Raw genomic sequence first — 21070 nt, 5'->3', positions numbered from 1 at the left:
TCACTGTACTCCAGTTTCTGTTAAAAACTTGCCTCAAAAAATAAGGTTTAGAAGTCATGTCCACTTCTGGCCTCTCCAGGTAGGCAGAGACTCACACAATGCCCTCCACACCCTTTCACTAAGAACAGTTACTGAAGTGGGTGAAATTAACCCCATAATCCCTTTATCTTCATGGAAAAGGTTTTCTCTTATTTCTCTCCTTTCCCATGCTCCCCGGAAAACCTGTTCTTCCATCAGTGTTTTTTATGACAATCTAAGGCAAATATTTTAAAAAAATCTTTAGTATAAATTACCTCTGAAGAAAGGTATCTGAGAGAATGAGGGGAAGCCATTCTAGGATTTGGATTTCAAGTGGTGAATAAACTATTATTCTAAAAGAGATGACCTGAATTGGTCAGGCTTCCGAATGAAATGCCTGGTGAATATTCAATCAGAGGCCTCAGTTGTTGCTTTGAACCTCTTTCTTTAAGCCGGGGTTAGAGAGGATGGCTGGCCACTGGTTCCAGGGAAAGGGCTGTCTTGGCGAGGGGACAAACCCTAAGCAGAGTTCTTTTCATCTGTCTTTTAAATTAAACTGAAGTTCAGCAGATACCTGGAGGAAAGATATTAAATTGCAGATTTTGCAGTTTTGTTGTGCCTGCATTTTTCCAGTGCGGTGGTGAGGAGCCGAGAAGGCCCTTAAAAGCCTTTGTGCTTGGCACCTGCAGAAATCTAATTTCTGATGAATAGCGCTCTAATTGGGTCAATTATTCTATTATACTACACAAGAGTACTCCAAACTGCTGCTTCAGTAAGGAGAGGCGCTTCGGTTTCCCTGTTGGTGTACAATCTGAACAGAACTCAGATTCCTACATTTAATGCTTTCTATCCTGGGGCCTTTACTCATTTGCTTGTCCTGCTCAGTCTATACTATGCAACAACTGCTGAATTAAAAATGCCATCCCATTTCTCCTAAAACATGGGTAAGATGACAAAGGACCTTGCTTTCCCCACCATGAAAGTGTTTCTCGCATGTTTTCAACCTGAGAGGAGGTACATTCACTCACCTCCTTTGTTTTTATTTTTTTTATTTTTTATTTCTGAGACAGGGTTTCTGTGTGTAGCCTTGGCTGCCCTGGACCTGTTTTGTAGAGTAGGCAGGCCTTGAACTCACAAAGATCAGCCGACTGCTTGGGCCTCCTCAAGTTTGAAGATTAAAGGCCTGAGCCACCTCAGGCAGCTGAGACATTTTTTGCTTACATGTGGGGCCAACAGAGGGAGGGGAAAACTTTGCATTTTTCTTTGTTGCTTGTATAACCTTTTGCACACGTCAACCTTTAGATTCATCTCTGTGATACAATCATTGCATCAAGTTCTTGTACATAATCTCCTAGAACACATGAGCTAGTGGGGACAATTTTGAAGCTGACATATGATGACACTTACAGACTCATTATTTTAATGAGGTTTATTTCTTAGACATTTCCCATATGCTAAATGTTCTCATTTGTAACTTTAAACAGAAGGTTCATTAATTAGTATGAACACTTTTACTCATAAATTGGTCTGTGGTTCAAACTTTGGGTGGAGAGAATGAAATGATGCTGTTAATTGCCCTTTATTAAAGCTACAATTGTGTCATTATGGCCTGTGAGAAAAGCTTTTGCGCAGTTTTGGGGAAACCACAAACAGCATCCTTCTGGACTCAGAACAATGGTCAGAGGGATGGTCTGAGGTCAAAGAGACATTTGCTACTTCATAGATATTGAGCTCATAAATTTATTTAATGATAAGCTTTAAATGAAATTCCAAGCTTCTTGTGTAGCACATTTAAAGATATAAGATTAAATGTCCTTGTTTTTTTGAGCTATGGCAAGGATTATTCTTAGGAGAAAACAAAATGGTGAAATCTGAGGAAGGCTCAGTCCTCATTTTTTTTTTCTCTTCTGTCTTACGGCTTCAAAGCAGAGATGAAAATTATGAGCCTAATTATAACTTGAAGTATTGTAGAGAAATTGTTGCCAGATTACAAGGAAATATAATCCACCACATAAGCAAACTGAAAGACAATAACATCTCCTTAGATGCAGAAAAGGCCTTTGGCAAAATCCAATGCTCCTTTATGATAAAAGCTCTAAACAGATTAGGGATACAAGGAACATGCCTCAATATAATAAGGACAGTTTATAGCAAGCCCATAGCCAACAAAACTTAGATGGAGACAAATTCAAAGCAATTCCCCTAAAATTAGGAATAATACAAGGCTGTCTACTCTCTCCATATCTATTCAATATAGTACTTGAAGACTTAGCTAGAACAATAAGACAACTGAAGGGGACCAAGAGGATACAAATTCAAAAGAAAGAAGCCAATCTTTATTTGCTGATGATATAAGAGTATATATGAGCGACTCTAAAAATTTCACCAAAAGCTCCTACAGCTGATAAACACTTTTAGCAAAGAAGATGAATACTAATTTAATTCACAAAAATCAGTACTCTTCTGTATACAGATGACAAATAGACTGAGAAAGAAATCAGGGAAACAATATTTTCCATGACAGCATCAGGTAATATAAAATATTTTGGGGTAACTCTAATGAAGCAAATTAAAGACATGTATGTTAAAAACTTTCAGACAACAAAGAAGGTATTAGATAATAAAAGATCTCCCATGCTAATGGATTGGTCAAATTAATATAAGGAAAATAGCCATCCTACTAAAAACAATTTATTGATTCAATATAATACTTATTAGAATTGTAACACAATTATTCAGAAATCTTGAAAGGACAATTAGAAGCCTGCTTGCTTTCTACTGTAAGACAGAAAGGAAGTGGATTTGGATGGGAGGATGTGGGGAAGAATTGGGAAGATTAGAGTGAGGAAAAACTGTAATCAGGGTATATTATATAATAAAAAATTATTTTAAGTAAAGATAAAAATGAAATGCTTTTATCAGATGGAGCTGTAGGCAAACTTGTAGGGTAGGTTAATCAGTGATTGATGAGGGATGTTGCAGCCCATTGCGGATGAGGTCATCCGTGGCCCTAGGTTCTACAAGAGAGCAGGCAGAGCAAGCCATGAGGAACAAGCCAGGAAGTAGCACCACTCCATGGCCTCTATTTTGGTTCTGCCTCCAGGTTTCTACCTTGATTGAGTTTCTGTCTTAACTTTTTCCAGTTATGGATTATGAACATGAAAGTTTAAACCAAATACCTCCCCCCCAAAAAAAAAATTGCAGAGCACTGTGAGGACTTGTTTGTATGTGTAAGTGTGAGCGTTTACCTTCTGCAGCTTCCTGCGTATGAGCTTTGTAATCTCTGCTCAGATATACATGTGATTTACAGACACCAATTGTGCATCTCTTCTTAGGTACACCTTGAAACATCTCCCTCACTACATTGAAATTGTTTTCTCTCTGCTTGCTCTGTAAACATGACTCTATCAAAGAACATGCTTTGAATGCTTTTATGGCGGGTCAGAGAGAATAATAATTAGCATGCAACTTTTGTGGCTTCTTCAGAGAAGGGTCTTGGAGAAAGTTACTTGAGTTCTTTGTCAGAATCCTTGGATCCATTTCCATCAGACATGAAGTAATATTTTAACTCTTCCTTTTCAAAAAAAAAATTAAGTTTTAGTTTTTGTATTTTTCTTTTTTTTTTTTCAATGCAGTTTATTCAGGAACCTTGAACAATCCTCGGACCCTGGGGAAAGCCAGCCTACAGCTTAAATAGCCTCTGGGTAGCCACCCCAGGCGTGCCACGTGGGCAATGCAGATAGGTCCACATACATGGAAGCAAGCCAGATCCTCAGCCTTAGCCAAATGTGGAATTGTTCGTGACAGAGAGCACTCACCATCGGGAAGGTGGAAGGCGGAAACCAGCTCCATCTTTAAGGCACAGCATTCCGCAGCTCTCTACAGTTCCCCCTTTTTGTTTTAGACGCATCAGGCAAGAGTAGAGGTCTGATCTCTGATATTAGAAATAAATTGGGACTTTGTACCGATGTTCATTTAGGTGTCATCCACCCAAAGAGCATCAGACCCGACAGATACCTTTTTCTCAGAGGCGGGACCTGGGGCATCAACCCATATGCAACCAGACATGCTCTTCTCTGGGTCCAAAGCGGCTGACCCTGAGTGCAGTGCTTAGCCTCGCATCCTGAGCGTATCATTTTAGCTTTTTATGGTATCCAACCATGCTTGGGGAGAATGTCCTGCTTCAATGGCTGTAAAGGCCTGAATGATCATGGCTGCATCACACTGTTGTGAGACTCTAATCTTGCATATATACCACAGGCAAACCAAGGAGACCAACACCAGAAGGCCTGCTAACGCTCCCATGCCCGCCCATTCCTTCAGATGATTCATGGCTGCAGCAATCCATGATGATAATCCTGTGGCTAAGGCTTCTCATAATATTTCCTATAAGCCCACACCTGTTTGTCTATATCCCCCATTTTTATTCATTATTAGCCAGATAGAGCCAAGTAATTGTGGTAATGATACTTGCTTTTTTGCCCAATGCTGCAATGCTAGTAAATTTAGGTATGCCCTGGTTACTCGCATGCCTCACTGGGTGCCTGTGCCCGTTGATGCCCCTCACGCTATGACTCTCTTCAGACAGAAAAGGGATCTTGGAACTACAGCCACCATTGTTACTACCATCTCATTGGCGGGTGTTGGAGCTACCACCGGGGCATTAGCCATGAGTCTTACTGGGCAGACTGCTCAGACCCTGAACAATCATTTAGCCAATGTAGCTCATGCCTTAGTTGTACATAAAGGAATTAATGCTCAACTAAAAGGAAGCTTGATGGTGTTCAATCAGAGGATTGACCTCGTGCAGGGGGAAATTGATACCCTATGGCAAATCGCTCAGCTTGGCTGTCAATGAAAATATGCTGGACTTTGTGTCACTAGCATAAAACATGAGAATTTTTCCTGTGCTGCAAATCTGTCTAAACAATTGTCTAGCTATATTTTAGGTAATTGGACTGGAGAATTCGATACTATGATGGAGCAGCTGAGAGTGGCCATTGTCACAGTAAATTCTACCAGAGTGGACGCAGGACTAGTTTTTGTATTTTTCAATTATTCTTATTAACTCTTTAAGTATACTATTTTGTTGTTGTTGTTCTGCTTTGAGACAGGCTCTGGTGATGGTTGCCCGGGCTGGCATTGAATGTCAACTGTGGGCTACAGTGTATTTTAGAACTGAAATCTTTCTATTTTGACCTTCAGCCTTTAATGGCTGTGCTGCCATTCCACCCCTGCATTAAATTTGAATCTTTACATATGGGTCTCATTATATTCTTCTGAATCATTGTAGGTGGCACCCAGATTCCACCTTCAAAGAAAAAATAGAGATCAAGAGAGGTTAATTCAGTCTTTCAAATTTCTGTATCTAATAAATGACTGTTTATTTCATCCACAGGCATAACCTGTTGTCCATTTTGACATTCTACTTAGCTTCAGGGCCTGAGTTCTGTCCAACTATCATATCTGCTTATAGAAACACATAGTTTCAGAGAGCATCACTAAAAAATTCTCTTTGAACAGTCGTTTCCAAAAATGTGGAAACAGTGGCCTAGAGATTAACTTTTTCTCATCATTTTTGAAACTCAAACTTCAGTGTAAATGTTGTTCCCCAAATAAGTGGAACAGACAGAGCTTTGATCACGAAATATGTTTCTTTGAAGATATAAAGGCAGAGGAGTGTTGCCTCCTTCCGGCAAAGGACATTTTCTCACAGTTTTGGATGTAACTGAGCAGATTGGACCAAACATGCTCCCGGCATAAAGTGCTCACAGCTGGACTTCAAATGCTCACCCGACTCAATCATTGCTCCTTCGTTTCAGTCAGCTAGTCATTTTGTGAGAGCAGGAACTGTGGTACCTCAGGGAACCCTTAATCTGTTAGGTGAGTTCAGGAATGCAGACAAATGATATGACAGATGGTAATTGATTCAAGAAGCAACATAAGGCTAAAGCGAATTACAAAATGGAAAAGGTATCCTAAAACTAAATATTCTCCTTTTATTTTTATCTGCTGGTACATGAGGGATGTCACCAAATCTGCCCATTTCTTATCTTGTCTCCAGTGTATAGCTATGGTCATAGATGCAAGGTCATATGCTCTATAAAATTAATGACTAGCTAATCCATTTTGCCAGGTATTTAGATTCAAGCTCTCTTCACACCCAGGTTGTCTTGTTCTTGTCCCTGGAATCCCTAAAATCTATTCTACCCTATTTCTTCCACCTTATTATTGTGGAGAGGAAGCAACAACAGATAACACCTAGGGAAAGTTTCCATCTTTCAAAATTTATTACCGTTTGATAAGTAAATAACGTTTTCTCTTGCCATTATGGCTTTTCGAGGTGTAAGTTAATGGAAGAAAATCCTGGTGACTGTTACTTCTTGAGCTACCTATCCGTGCTATTATCTATCGTGGGAGCCATTATTTCTCTTTGTGATGAGAGAAGAAGACAAGAGGCCTTTGGGCACGCAGCGTTTCTTCAGGGTCTGAGGAGATGGCTTGAAGGATAAAGAACTTGCATGAGCAGAATGTTTGGTGTTCTGCCTCAAATCCTCTCTGTCCTGCTCTTGTTTTTTTTTTTTTTTTTTCCTGTCAAGCACCCACTGTCTGAGGCTTCCTCCAGGGCTTGAGGTGTTTTCTTAAACTCTGCCGTAATTATGGGAGTGGTTTTATTTGTTCCTATGTTCCTATGAGATGAACATTCAACCAACATAAGAATGGAACAGGTCACTAAGTGCGTTTTCTTGAAGGCTGAGTGTTCTAACAGACAATCTACACGATTCACAAACTGTTCCCACAGGGTTGAACAACTATGAGCCCTTTGTTTCTTTTCTGTTTCAGCTTCCCATTCCTCATTCAAGGTTTCTACAATTAAATGATTCTTTGAGATTATTACAAAAGGTTATATTAAATCATCACCCCAAAACTTACAATATTCCTACCCTTATTTTATTATGTATTTATTCATTTAATTAGTTAGCTGTTTAGTTGTCTGACTTTATTTAATTTTTCACATTTCCACCCTCCCTATTTCTGGCCATTGATATTGCTAAGATAAAATTCCCTTATTATGGTTTTAATTTTCTATTTACTTGTTGTTTATCAGCTTAGAGAAAGACTAAAGATGATAATAAAGTAGGAAAAGCAGAGGGAACTCCATACATAAAGGAACTTGTTCTTTGATCATGACTACCCTAAAGTATTTTACTTCATTTCCATCTTTTTCTCATGTCTCAGAAGTTAAATATACATTATCTATAAAATTACTTTGATTCTACCTTCATTTTCTTTAATATATTACTTTCCCATACTTTCTTACTTTAATTTTATTCATCATTATTATTTTATTCATATTATTTTTAAATTTGATACACAAAAGAATAGAATTTGTTGTATTTTTGTATATATATATATATATATATATATATATATATAAATACATCCTCTTGTACTCTCTGTGATTCCTCCACATTAATGGTTCCCTTTCAGTCTTTAGCTTTTTTGTTCCATATAATATATATATATATATAATCTAGATTTCATTTGAGAGAAAGCACATGATATTTTCTTTCTCAGCAATATCCTCTCTTGCTCCCATCTTGTTCTTCTTTTAGTTACTTTTCCCCTTTCTCCCTTCTTAGTCTCACATCACATGTATTTAATTCCAGATTACCCAAATTAAAGAAAACATGACAATTTTTTTGAGTCTCCTTTATCGCATTTAATATAATAATCTCCAGATCTTTCCATTTTTCTGAAGACAATGTTGCAGAGAAATTTTAATCCTCTACTGAGCACCATGACTGCTCCGGAAAGGGATCACATTCAAAGACATTGGATGTCTGTGTGATCTGGCTGGAATGACATACCTTGAACCCCTCTGCCTGGAAAATAGACATGACCTTAGTACATACTCCCAAATAGTTAAGGTAAAGTCAGTTTGTAGAAGGAAGCACCCATGTTTGAAAGCGATGTTACATTGAGGAGCAGACAAAGTGATAAATCAGAGAAACATTTGACAAAAATTAGTCCGAGATAGGAACAAATAGGAAAGAACAGATAGAAAAGAGGAGCTACTTAAGAGGATAGAAGAATTGAGACAGTCGGGTACAGTAGAGAGAGCAGAGAAGACAATACAGTAGATTACGGTAGAGAGCTCAGTAGAGAAGACAGTATAGTAGAGAAAGCAGAGCTGAGTACTGTTAAATAGATAAGACAATAGAGTTGAGTTCAGTACAGAATGGGATTGTAGAGCCAGTTCAGTTGACAGAGTACAGTGCACTGGAGTTGAAGGTATTTGTGAGTTCATGAAGTGTAGTGCAGGTAAGCAGAGGCAGTTGAAGCCAGAGAATAAGAAGGAGCCAGAAGATTAGAACAAGCCAGAGTTAGTTTGAGGGCAAGCAGAACAATTCAAAGAGGAGTGAGAGAAGCCAGATTGAATCATTCAGTTTGGAGAGCAGTTTGAGACAGAACAACTAAGCTGAACCAGCTAGCCAGAGTTCAGAAAGAACGAGAAAGTGAGCTTTTTCTTTTTTTTCTTTTTTTTATTTTTTTTTATCAGTTACATTTTATTAACTCTGTATCCCAGCCGTGTCCCGATCCCTCATTCCCTCCCAGTCCCTCCCTCCCTCCCTCATCTCCACCGTGGTGCCCCTTTCCAAGTCCACTGATAGGGGGGACCTCCTCCCCATTCATCTGATCCTGTTTTATCAGGTATCTTCAGGACTGGCTGCAAAGCCCTCCTCTGTGGCCTAACAGGACTGCTCCTCCCTTCGGGGGTGGGGAGACCAAAGAGCCAGTCATTGAGTTCCTGTTAGAAATAGTCCCTGTTCCCCTCACTTTGGGAAACCAATTGGTTACTGAGCTACCACAGGCTACATCTGAGTGGAGGTTCTAGGTTATATCCATACATGGTCCTTGGTTGAATGTCAGTCTCAGAAAAGACCCTGTGCCCAGATATATTTGGTCCTTGTGGAGCTCCTATCCTTTCCCCATCAGACTAACTCCCCTTCTTTCTTATGATTCCCTGTACTCTGCCAAAGGTTTGGTCATGAGTCTTTGCTTTGAAAACACTGTTAGTTACCGTCTTTCAGATGCGCTCAGTAGACTCCTGTCATACGTTCAATGCACATCCCATCTGTCTTTCTAAACGAGGATTGATCATCTTACCCCATGTCCGCTCAATTGATTATCTTTTTTAGGTGTATAGATTTCATTATGTTTATCATATCTTATAGGTCTATATAAGTGAGTATATCCCATGTTTGTCTTTCTCCTTCTGGGATATTTCACTCAGAATGATCTTTTCTAGATCCCACCATTTGCCTGCAAATTTCATGATTTCCTCCTTTTTGATTGCTGAGTAGTATTCCATTGTATAAAAATACCACAATTTCTGTACCCATTCCACCGTTGATGGACATCTGGGTTGTTTCCAGGTTCTGGCTATTACAAATAGAGCTGCTATAAACATGGTTGAGCAAGTGTCCTTTTTTGTGTACTTGAACAAACTTTGGGTATATACCTAGCAGTGGTATAAAAAGAACTAAAGAAGCTGAAAAGCAGCAATCCAAGTAATCCAATTAAAAAATGGGGAACAGAGCTAAACAGAGAATTCTCAACAGAGGAATATTGAATGGCAGAAAAACACTTAAAGAAATGCTCATCCTCATTAGCCATCAGGGAAATGCAAATCAAAACGACCCTGAGATATCACCTTACACCCATCAGAATGGCCAAGATGAAAAACTCAAGCGATAACACATGCTGGAGAGGTTGTGGAGAAAGGGGAACCCTCCTCCACTGCTGGTGGGAATGTAAACTGGTACAACCCCTCTGGAAAGCTATCTGGCGCTTTCTAAGACAAATAGGAATAGTGCTTCCTCCAGACCCAGAATGTGAGCTTTTTCAAAAGTAAACCTCAGAGGCTGAAACATTCTAGTCCTAGGTTTGCAGATGGAAGCTGGAAGATTGTAGAAGCTTTCAGGCCTAAGCCTAGAGATAGTTAGAACAGAGAAAGACATGCTCTGTGCTTACCCCAAGTCGTGTATTTGTATAGCTTGGGTTAGCTCTCATGTTGTCCCTTCATATGGAAAATAAAAGATACTTTTTTTTTTTTGATGTTACAAGTTTGTTTTTTTTTTCCAAGTAATTTTTTTTCTTGATTTTTTTTATCAGTTATATTTTATTAACTTTGTATCCCAGCAGTGTCCTGATCCCTCATTCCCTCCCAGTCCCTCCCTCCCTCCCTCCCTCATCTCCACCGTGCTCCTTTCCAAGTCCACTGATGGGGGGGACCTCCTCCCCATTCATCTGATCCTGTTTTATCAGGTATCTTCAGGACTGGCTGCAAAGCCCTCCTCTGTGGCCTAAAAGGACTGCTCCTCCCTTCGGGGGTGGGGAGACCAAAGAGCCAGTCATCGAGTTCCTGTTAGAAATAATCCCTGTTCCCCTCACTTTGGGAAACCAATTGGTTACTGAGCTACCACAGGCTACATCTGAGTGGAGGTTCTAGGTTATATCCATACATGGTCCTTGGTTGAATGTCAGTCTCAGAAAAGACCCTGTGCCCAGATATATTTGGTCCTTGTGGAGCTCCTATCCTTTCCCCATCAGACTAACTCCCCTTCTTTCTTATGATTCCCTGTACTCTGCCAAAGGTTTGGTCATGAGTCTTTGCTTTGAAAACACTGTTAGTTACCGTCTTTCAGATGCGTTCAGTAGACTCCTGTCATACGTTCAATGCACATCCCATCTGTCTTTCTAAACGAGGATTGATCATCTTACCCCATGTCCGCTCAATTGATTATCTTTTTTAGGTGTATAGATTTCATTATGTTTATCATATCTTATAGGTCTATATAAGTGAGTATATCCCATGTTTGTCTTTCTCCTTCTGGGATATTTCACTCAGAATGATCTTTTCTAGATCTCACCATTTGCCTGCAAATTTCATGATTTCCTCCTTTTTGATTGCTGAGTAGTATTCCATTGTATAAAAATACCACAATTTCTGTACCCATTCCACCGTTGATGGACATCTGGGTTGTATAATGTAATTTCATTCTAAACTCTGGCTGAGAATAAAAGTTCATTATATACTTAGGACACATTTTTTTTTCTTTATCCATCCATCTGTTGAGGGACACCATATATTGACTATTGAGAATAGTGCTACAATAAACATTGGCTGCCCAGGCACCTGTGGGTATGCTGAACTGAATTCCTCAGATGCACATCCAAGACTGGTGTTAGAGCACATGGTAGTTCCAATTTTAGTTCATTGAGAGCCATCTTACTGATTTTCTATCTCAAAGGTGATCTCACAGAGCTTTGTAGTATCTGATGGTTTTGGTAACCATTTACTTTTGGTAAACACATTTTATTTATTACTTTTTTTATTAATTACAGTTTATTTACTTTGTATCCCCTCATAAGCCCCTCCCTCCTTTCCTCCCAGTCCCACCTTCCGTCTCCCTTCTTCACCCATGCCCCTCCCCAGGTCCACTGATAGGGGAGGTCCCCCTATCCTTCCTTTTGATCTTAGTCTATCAGATAACATCAGGAGTGGCTGCATTGTCATCTTCTGTGGCCTGGTATTGTTGCTCTCCCCTCAGGGGGAGGTGATCAAAGAGCAGGGAAATCAGCTTATGTCAGAGGCAGTCCCTCTTCCCATTACTATGTAACCCACTTGGACACTACACTGCCATGGACTACATCTATCTGTGCAGGGGTTCTAGGTTATCTCCACGCATGGTACTTGAAGTATGAGTCTCTGGAAAGACCCCTGTGTTCAAATTTTCTGGTTCTGTTGCTCTCCTTGTGGGGTAAAACTGTTTTCTTCTGCCGATAACATACATTATAACTTTCATATTTTCCTTCTTTTTGTTGCTTTCAAAATAGTCTTTTCAGAGATTTCAGTTACTCTAAGGTTTTTAATACGGTATTGTGAGTTTCACATTTAAAACTTCGTTTCTAAACTGAGTTGGGCTGAAATAGGAAGCCTCATCTTGATTTCCTAATTCATCCAAGCACTTTTTCTGTTAGCCAATAGCATTACCTTTGACTCCAGTCTTGGGCTTAGTGGCTTTTGCAGTCTTCCTTCATTCTGCTTTTTATGTAATTTGCACGTTCAGATGCTCATTATCAGTTCTGGTCACTCCAGATCTGGAATATGGTTGAGTCTGCCAATTCCTTTTGTCCCTATCATTCTGTTACCATTTCTCTGACATATACCCCCAGTGTATTCTCTTAATTCCAGTTTTTGCCACTCCCATCATTCTTCTCAGTGCTCGACAGGTTACTAATGCTACTGATCCAACATGGAAGAATGGTTTTCTTGTGCTTATGTCACCATATGTAGCATGAATTTTCTTAGCTCTATGCTTTTATTTGCCCATGTTTTCCTTTTCAGATGAGTTTTGAGGCATAGACACTGTAGTTAAAAATTATTGCTTCCTTCATTCTGTATGATAACCATATGCTTGTGGGCTTTTAAGTATTTACTCATAGAGAATTGCATTTTGATATTTTATCTTTCACTATTATAGCTATTTTCAAATTGGTTCACGCTCACATTTTTATAACCTGTATAAGATAAAAATATATGGTCTTTAAGACACCTACTTTTTGTTTGTTTGTTTGTTTGTTTGTTTCTATGATGTGAAATTTAGTGTGTGCTGCTAACAGTTTCCTAAGATGTGTGCCTAGCCACAGCTCTGGCTATGGTATGGACAAAGAGAGCTTTCTAACCAGCACTTCACCTGGAAGAGTCTGGGATCAGTCTCCAGCTTTGTCTGGTGTTTAGATCTCACCAAGCTGAGATATTAAAAGGCATAAAGGGTGGTTCCTTGGATTTCTAACTTTTGATTTGTACCCACCCTGTTGGAATCAGTGAGGAATATCATGTTCTAGCCCTGATATTTTTTCATACAGCCCAGATTTGCTAAGGTACACAAGCTTACATGACAGTGTAATTATTTGTTTCACTTTTATTTGCATTTAAGTTACTTACTTTTGAAATAAGTTTTAAAAATTGAATTAGATGTATTATAATATTCAGTATTTATGGACATTTTACGACTTTAGATCTACTACCATATTTTGATGCGTATTTGGAGCCTTGTAATATCATTCTGGTACCAGAAAAATTTTGCCGACTGTAGCATAACGTGAAAAATGTACATATCCATATATCCATGTCACAATTTTTTTATGTCTGTATAGATAAGTTGGATAAGTAGTTTTAAATAATTCCCTACTATTAAATTTATCATTTTATATTACCTTGTTTTTTTTTTTTTGATTTATACTTGTTGGTAAAACCCACTTTCAACTGTAACATAATTATTTTTTATCATGTTTAATCAATGATTATTTTATACTTAAGTAAGGTACTGGTTTTTCTACAAGTTGCTATAGGAACAATCGGCATCCCATGCATATTTTATCTTTCACTATATGCATTGTTATGAGATATACAGAAAAGTTTTTTAATTAAATAGCTTAGAGATCTAAAACCAAACTTTAATAATGCAATTACTTTGCTAATAATATAAAAATTATTTTTATCTAAAAGGTGTATAAGAACTTAATCTGAAAAGGTGTAAATGGAATATATAAATACTAATGCTACATTGCTCCTAGTATCTTACATCTGGATCTTTATATTGGATTAGAAAACTAGATGAAAGGTTTATAAATATGAAAAGATTAATCCAACAATGTTCAAGACAGTTAAAATAAGCAGAAAGGCAAGCCATGTTTAATCAAGGGAAGCAATGTTTTTCAAGAAGATTTGTTTAGCTTCCAACATCCAATTACTATTGTATCACCCTTTTGGCTTCAGATCAGGTTTATTCCATCATGCAGTAAGAAACAGATTTGGAGAAAATTATTTGTCTGTCAAATGGTTTAGAGCCACTCCGATTACACATAGATACACACACACACACACACACACACACACACACACGTTTAAATGTGCATATTTTCTCTATTGAGTTATAGGCTCATTTTATATAGAGTTCACAAATATCCTCTTAAAGCAAGTAAGCATGATACAGAGCTTGCATCAAAGCTAGCAAAACCCCACAGTTCCATTCTCACATTTGGTATAAACCTCAATGACAGGGAAGAATGCTTTTCAGTGCCATGTTTCCAGAGGAATTCCTAGGAAAATACCAGTCACAATAATTCTTTCCATGAAAAAAGTTAGCCAATTTGGAAGCTGTTTTTTTTTTTTTTTTTTTTGTATGTGAATGTATGTTTCTAAGTTTTTAAGCTCTCTTACTATACAATTAATTTCTACACAATTTTTTGTGTACTTATTTTTTTTCTACACAATTAATTTTTTGGAGAAAAAAAATTAAATTGAGTTTCCAGTCTAGAAAACGCTAAATTTTGATGCTAGACAAAATGGACAGTTTTGAACTTTCAATTTACCCCTGTAAGTGACTGCAATTCAAAGCACATTCTTGGACCCTGGAAATTATATTAAAATGAGGATTATCATTTCAACTGGTAAAGTGAATACTTTGAATAACATATATTTCCCCAGGAATCAGTACTATTTTTCTTTTCTTTTTTTTTTTTTTTTTGCTGTTGAAAGAATGTGTTTGTAGGGCTGGAGAGGTGGCTCAGTGATTAAGAGCACTGTGTGCTCTTCCAAAGGACCTGGGTTCAATTCCCAGCACCCACATGGCAGCTCACAACTGTATATAACCCCAATTCCAAGGGATTTAACACCTTCAGAGTAATGCACATAAAATAAAAATTAAAAAAAAAAGAATGTGTGTATTTTTGGTAACTAAACCATATTTATTTCAAAACAGAAGTTTTCTTTTTATAGTATTATTATTATTATTTACAATTTATTCACTTTGTATCTCAGCTGTAGACCTCTTCCTCATTTCCTCCCAGTCCCATACTCCCTTCCTCTTCTCCCCCTATGCCTTTCCCCTTAACCCACTGATAGGGAAGGTCCTACTTCCTTATTATTTAACCATAGCCTATTGGGTCTCATCAGGACTGTCTGGATCCTCTTTCTCGGTGGGCTACTAAGGCTACCCAACAGGGGGAGGTGATCAAAAAGCAGGTAACTTAGTTCATGCAAAAGACTGTCCCTTGTATAGATGTACCACAGTTTCTGCATCCATTCTTCAGTTGAGGGGCATCTGGGCTGTTTTCAGCTTCTGGCTATTACAAATAAAGCTGCTATAAACATGGTTGAGCAAATGTCCTTTTTGTGTCCTTGAGCCTCTTTAGGATATATGCCCAGGAGTGGTATGGCTGGAACTTGGGGAAGCGCTATTCCTAGTTGTCTGAGAAAGTGCCAGATTGATTTCCAGAGTGGTTGTACAAGTTTCCATTCCCACCAGCAGTGGAGGAGGGTTCCCCTTTCTCCACAACCTCTCCATCATGGTACATCTATACAATGGAGTATTACTCAGCAATGAAAATTAAGGAAATCATAAAATTTGCAGGTAAATGGTGGGACCTGGAAAGGATCATCCTGAGTGAGTTGTCCCAGAAGCAAAAAGACACACACGGTATATACTCACTCATATAGACATACAACATAGGACAAACCCACTAAAATCTGTGCATCTAAAGAAACTAAGCAAGAGAGAGGACCCTAACTAAAACGGTCAATCCCCATCCTGAAAGGCAAAGAGAATGGACATCAGAAGAAGAAGAAAACAGGAAACAACCTGGGAACCTTCTACAGAGGGCTTCTGAAAGCCAGAAGAAGAAAACAGGAAACAAACTAGGAACCTACCACAGAGGGCCTCTGAAAGCCTCTGCCCTACAGACTATCAAAGCAGATGCTGAGCCTGATGGTCAATGTTGGGCAGAGTGAATGGAATTTTATGTAAGAAGTGGGAAATAGTAAGAGCTGGAGAAGACAGGGTCTCCACAAGGAGAGCAACAGAACAAGAAAATTTGAACACAGGGAACTTCCCAGAGACTCATACTCCAACCAAGGATTATTCATGGAGGTAACCTAGAACCCCTGCACAGATGTAGCCCATGGAAGTTCAGTGTCCAAGTGGGTTCCATAGTAATGGGAAGAGGGACTGCCTCTGACATAATCTGATTGGCCTGCTCTTTGATCACCTCCCCTGGTAAGGGGGGAGCAGCCTTACCAGGCCACAGTAGAGGACAATGCAGCCACTTCTGATGTGAACTGATAGACTAAGATCAGAAAGGAGAGGAGAACCTCCCCTATCAGTGGACTTGGAGAGTGGCATGCATGCAGAAAGGGGAGGGAGGGTAGGATTGGAAGGGGAGGAGGGAGGGGCTTATGGGGGGATACAAAATGAATAAAGTGTAATTAAAATAAAGTGTAATTAAAAAAAAAAAGACTGTCCCTGCTCTTCTTACTAGGAAACCCATGGAGACTGAGCCGCCCATGGGCTATATCTGAGCAGGAAGTTGGGGTCCTCTCTCCATGCACGGTCCTTGGCTGATTCATCAATCTATGCAGGGACCCCTAGACTCAGATTTTTTGACACTGTTGGTCTCCTTGTGGAGCTCCTGTCACCCCCAAGTCTTTCTAGCTCCCCCTTCTTCCATAAGATTCCATGCACTCTGCCCAAAATTTGGCTATGAGTCTCAGCATCTGCTTCAGTACCTTGCTGAGTGATGTATCCCAGAAGCAGAAAGACACACATGGTATATACTCAGTTATAAGTGAATATTAGCCATATAATATAGAATAAAAACACTAAACTCTATAGTCTTAAAGAAGCTAAACAAGGAGGGAATATGCTTGATCCTCATTCAGAAGATTAAACGGGATGGATATGGGAAGCTGGAGAAGACAGGACAGGAGCCTACCACAAAGGGCTCTGAAAAACAGAAGTTTTCAAGCGAGAAAAAAATTTACTATGGTGTAAGTAGAAGTTTTTAAATGAAGAAATCAATAAATGGTAAAAGATATTTTCTTTCTTTCATTCTTTTTTGTTTGTTTGTTTGTTTGGTTTGGTTTTTTGTTTTGTTTTGTTTTGAGACAAGGTTTCTCTGTGTAGCCTTGGCTGTTCTGGATTTGCTTTGTAAACCAAGCTGGCCTCACGCTCACAGGGATCTATCTGCCTCTACCTCCCTGAGTGCTATGATTAAACACGTGCACCACCATGCCCATCTGGTGAAAGCTTTCTATGAAAATACACACAAAAAATAAAGAAAGAAAAACTTCCTAGATTATTAGGCTAAATCTAAACTTGCAAAGAGAAGAAACTGATCACACAGTATAACCCAGGGCTTAAGCATATTGGTTATTGATGAAGTGAAGCTCATTGGGGATTGCGTTCCTGCAAAGAATATTTTTTTTTCAATGAAGTTTATTCAGGAACCTTGAACAATCCTCGGACCCTGGGGAAAGCCAGCCCACGGCTTAAATAGCCTCTGGGTAGCCAACCCAGGCGTGCCACGTGGGCAATGCAGATAGATCCACATATATGGAAGCAAGCCAGATCCTCAGCCTTAGCCAAATGTGGAATTGTTCGTGACAGAGAGCACTCACCATCGGGAAGGTGGAAGGTGGAAACCAGCTCCATCTTTAAGGCATAGCATTCCGCAGCTCTCTACAGTTCCCCCTTTTTATTTTAGACGCATCCATGATCATTCAGGCCTTTACAGCCATTGAAGTAGGACATTCTCCCCAAGCATGGTTGGATACCATAAAAAGCTAAAATGATACGCTCAGGATGCGAGGCTAAGCACTGCACTCAGGGTCAGCCGCTTTCGACCCAGAGAAGAGCATGTCTGATTGCATGCGGGTTGATGCCCCAGGTCCCGCCTCTGAGAAAAAGGTATCGGACGGGTCTGATGCTCTTTGGGTGGATGACACCTAAATGAACATCGGTACAAAGTCCCAATTTATTTCTAATATCAGAGATCAGACCTCTACTCTTGCCTGATGCGTCAAAGAATAATTTTATACATACATATATATTTCTATTTACTTTGTATTGCTTAGTGGTCACTTTTCTTTCATAAGCCTTAACTCCTCCAACATATGCATTTGATTGTCTTTGTTCCCAGAAAGTCAAAACTAGATCAGAAAATATGAAAATATCCATTTTATACCTGTATGTATATGAAAGCCCACATTTTTATGTTGATGAATCCTTATTAGGATCAAAGTCCTGGTAGATTCAACAGTCTTTTTAATGCTGAGTTTGTAGGGTATGTTTTCTTCTAAAATCTCTTGGCCTCTCTCTTTAATTCCTCTCTCCTTTACTCTCTGCCATTCCTCAGCCTGCCTTCTTTTTTCTTCTCCATCACCCGCTTTCACACATCCAGTCTTTGAAAAGATACTGATACATAGCTTAGCTGAATACTGACTACTTACGTTCAGTGCTTAGAACCAAAGTGAAAGCCAGATGTCCTTGCTGGATATTGTTTTCTGAATTCATAAATGGCAGATAGCCAACTCTTTCCTGTCAGTTTTCATGAATATTCAAAATAATATACTGTACAGATATACATAAATGCCTGCTACACACACATAGAAACACACACACACACACACACACAGAGAACGTGACAGAGAGAGACAGGGAGAGAGAGACAGAGAGAGAGAGAGAAGAGAGACCCACCATTTGGAATGAAGAAGGTTGATGATGATCACAGTAAAACCACTTTAAAGAACATGAAAAAAAAACAGGTAGCAGAAGGAATAAAATGTTGAACTATTTTTATTTTTACAGTGTTAGTATGAATAAAAGAAAAACTAAAAGACAAGATAAAGGTCAAGAAAATCAATTGTCACAGATATTGAGAGAAAAATTAGAGGGCAGAGAGAGAGAGAGAGAGGTGAGAGAGAGACAGAGACAGTATAACATCTTTATTTTAACAGAAAAAAATAATTTTATTGTTTGCTGTTCATTTGTTTTTCATATCTTTTCCAATTAATAAAAATTAATGTCTGATTAAATAAAAAGTTCATTTTTATCCTTTAGACTGTTAGATTGAGCTGCTTGTGCTATTATCATCTGTTTTCTATTTGCCTTGAAGCAGATGGCAGGTAGCCATCACTCTCCTGTCAGGTTTAATGTATAATCATATTATTCTATTGTACGTGCTTGAAGAGCCTTATAATTTTAATGTATATGTCCTTCAGCCTATCATGTCTGTGGTCAGCATGCATATATGTGGTCACATAATGCAAGCCTCACAATCGATGGTGGAGTGTTTCTTTAATCAAGAATATATGTTAAAGAAATTAGGAAAAAATACATGTTTTTTTTTATTCTTGTATTTATGCATATATTTACATTCTTCAAATTATCTACACTTTTTTTTTCAGTAGTTGTGATGACCATGAAATCTATAATGGTTTGATGTAATCCTATCTGTCTGTTCTTACAAAGTTTGCCTGTATTTTTGGCTAATAGCCATTTAAATATTTCCCAGATGAATGACACACAGTAATTCTTCTGTTTTCTTCTAAGATGTAGAGATTCAAGTTTTACATTTAAGTCTTTCACTCACCGACATGAGTTTTGTTTTGAGCATAAGAGGCTGCATTTGTATAGGCTTCTATCTTCTTATTTATAACTGTTTATCTACACTAATACAGTCATGGATATTTACCACAAACTTTAGTTTAAAGCACAGTACCAAATCGTTTATTTTATTGTTTACATTTTTGGTGGTTTACATTTTTGGCATTTACATTTGGACATTTTTCTGCATTGTTGACATACTTCATTTTTTTCTTCTTTCTTTCTTCTTCTTCTTCTTCTCTCTCTCTCTCTCTCTCTCTCTCTCTCTCTCTCTGTCTGTCTCTCTCTCTCTCTTTCTTGCTGGGAGTCAAAGCTATTTACTGAAGCCAAAGCCAAATAGTGAACCAAAGCTATTTAGTGGAGACAAACCTATTTACTGAAGCCAAAGCCAAATAGTGAGCAAAGGTCATTTAGTGGAGACCTAAAGCCAATTAGTGGAAGAGTTATCTAGGACCCCAGGTTATGGGTGATAGATTTGTGAGGACATCCATTTCTTAGTCTTAGAGCATCCATGAGATATCTTAAGAAAATATCCTTACAGTATCTTGCAGGTCCAATATTCAAGCCATGAAACCACTCTTGCTATCTCCTGCAGCAGTAAATTAGCTTTCCCCCTTTCCTGCCTTCTTCCTATATAAGTTGGGTAAATTTCTAATAAATGAGGCTTTGATTGGACAAACTGACTTGGCCTCCTTTGCGTCTCTTTCTCACTATTTTTTTCACTCCCCCCCTTAGGAATGCGTTGAACTCCCGCTGGATGGGACACTTTCTTTCTCTCTTTCTTTCTTTTGAGAAATACATTACTTTGTCCAGAGATCACTGGAAATATCTGAGATTTTTCTCAATGCAGACTTTCAACTGGCTCATATTTTATGATATGTAATTATCTTGTAGATTTTATATTTGTTCATTTTTTTCTTCTTTAATTTAATTGAATATAGTAAATCAGCTTTTAAAAAAAATCCTTACTTACAAATTCCATTTTCTGGATTGCCTTGATATTTGTCTCTTGGCATTTTCTTTTCTTTTGAAAGTCAATCAGATTCCTATATTTTTCTTATGACAATCTGCTTTGTAAAAAGATCATAATAGAATTATAACATTTCTCCCTACCCCTTACCCCCTCCAAACCCTCACATATGACCTTCCATGCTCTTCTTCATATTCATTAACTGGTTTTTGTTAATTGCTATTGAATGCATGTATGTGTAGATATATATTTCTAAATATTACCTGTTCAGTTTCTATGTTAGTAGTATGCATGATTTCAGAAGTGACCATTTGGCAATGGAAAACCAATTGGTATGCTCTTCCCTGGGGAAGACCATAAGTCCCACACCAGCTTTGCTCAATTGTATGTGTCTTTACTGCCAGTCTGCTTTAAAGCATGTTTAGAACATTGTGAACAGTGTGTTGTATGGTATCTAGAAATTCCATTGCATTCCTTCGGAAATTTCCGTTATATGATCTCATTCTCTTTATGCTATAATTTTATTTGTCTAGGCTCAATTGGAATATTATTTGTTTTGAACAGCTGC

This window comes from Meriones unguiculatus, chromosome 21 (genome assembly GCF_030254825.1).
Source record: "Meriones unguiculatus strain TT.TT164.6M chromosome 21, Bangor_MerUng_6.1, whole genome shotgun sequence".
NCBI lineage: Eukaryota > Metazoa > Chordata > Mammalia > Rodentia > Muridae > Meriones > Meriones unguiculatus.
The sequence above is the reverse complement of the archived record's forward strand: the minus strand, read 5'-3'. Positions refer to the sequence as shown.